The sequence below is a fragment of the Prionailurus viverrinus genome, chromosome D1, assembly GCF_022837055.1.
Source record: "Prionailurus viverrinus isolate Anna chromosome D1, UM_Priviv_1.0, whole genome shotgun sequence".
Taxonomy (NCBI): domain Eukaryota; kingdom Metazoa; phylum Chordata; class Mammalia; order Carnivora; family Felidae; genus Prionailurus; species Prionailurus viverrinus.
In genome coordinates this window covers 50,292,296-50,294,304 of record NC_062570.1, presented here as the reverse complement: position 1 = coordinate 50,294,304, position 2,009 = coordinate 50,292,296, and positions in this window count along the sequence as shown.

Genomic DNA, 2,009 nt, shown 5'->3' with positions numbered 1-2,009 from the left:
GAATAGGATTCAAGAAAACCAAGTTTGCATCTTAGCTCAACCACCTACCACTTTCGTGTTTTGGGAAAAGTAACTTAACCTCTCAGAGCTTCAGTGTTTAGACTACAAAATGATGTACAGGGTTATTTTTGAGAAACAAATGAAATAAAATATGTAAACCTGCCAAGCACATTACCTGTCATAAAGCTGATAGGCAACATTTTAATTGAATGAATTGCATAGGGATACTCTGAAATATTTCCTCTATAGGGATGAGCAGAAACTATCCTTTCGTAGGACATAGAAAACTTTCTATCAGTCATGCAGGAGGTCTTCTCTTGCCTTGGGCAGGCTAATTTGTTAACTAATTAAAGAGCAAAAGTACAGGGAAGATGAAGATTTCTGGTACTTCAGGAATGGAGTCATTTCTAGATAAAGACTTCAAATTTTTTTTTTATTTTATTTTTTTTTAATTTATTTTTTTTTAATTTTTTTTTCAACGTTTTTTATTTATTTTTGGGACAGAGAGAGACAGAGCATGAATGGGGGAGGGGCAGAGAGAGAGGGAGACACAGAATCGGAAACAGGCTCCAGGCTCTGAGCCATCAGCCCAGAGCCTGACGCAGGGCTCGAACTCACGGACCGCAAGATCGTGACCTGGCTGAAGTCGGATGCTTAACCGACTGCGCCACCCAGGCGCCCAAGACTTCAAATTTAAAACTCGTGTTAACTTCTGCTCCCTCCTAAAACTCTACTAAAATGGAGGTAAAGAACATTTTTGGAGGCACCAATTCATAAGAATAAGGAAGATGTGAGAGGACATAAAAGCAATAAAACTTTGGAATCTGAAAAACAAATGAACAAGGCAGTATTGACAGCATACCTGAAAAGTCTAGATTCTGTGTTAAAAGTAGGATCAATTTAGAAGAACCCTAATTTTCCTTTTTAGAACTACCAGAAGACTCAAAAAATGGTGGCCCTATTATCTCTAGAAACAAAGATAAAATGGGGCTAAAATCAGCAGAATTGTCTGAAAATATGTTTACTAAGTTCAACTATACATCCATCTTTGTTGACCACAGATGGATAATTATTTCCATCCCAACAGAACTGAGGGTTTTCTAAAAATGTAATTCAGAAGGTCTCAAAACTGAGAAAACCAAGCGCAATTGAGGCTTGATTTCAGTAAACAGAGATACCAAGTGAAAATTTTCACACTAGGTTTTGAAACCCATAGCTTTCTCCCTCATTCAGCTCCCAGAATCCTAGCACCCAAGATTATGTTCTATAGATGAGAATGAGTCTGACCAGTCCATGGAACATCACCTGGAGAAATTAATATCAGAGTTTCCCCCAGAGTACACAGGTTTCTTTACCATCAGCTCAGAGTTACTAAGTCTCTCCCTCTCAAATGGAGATTTTTAATCACTTCTTTTGATGTTCAAATCTTAAATGAGTAAACACCATGGAGAAGAAAGATAACTAATGTTGGCTATGGTTGGTATTTTACCAGGTAGTTTGGAAATAGGATGGAATCAAGAAAATTTGTAAGGGAACATTTATCATGTTGGATCATGAAAACCAAATTGCTCAAAATGGAAGTTAGAAAGTGAAAGGGTAGTACATAAAGGAAATGGGATATATTCAACAAGGGGGAAATCTCTGGGCAAGAAAAGCATATTAGAGAGAGGGTATTGGAAGAATTGGGATTGAAATACAGGATATGGTAGAGAATGGGATCCTTAAATATTTGGTCTGAGAAGTATTACGACCGTGCATGATATGACCATGTGTGAAGTTAAATTAAAAGGGAAGGAGGACACTATGATTGATGTTAATGAAGTCATTTTGCAAGTGACAGACATCTAAACATCTTAACCCAAACTATCTCAAGCAAAATAAAGGCTGCATTGCCTCATAACTGAGAATCCCATGAGTGCAGTTAATATTCAGGAATTGTTCAACAATGTCATTAAACTCAGATATTCTCTCTGTTCTTCTTTCGTCTGTGTTGGATTCGTTCCCAGGCA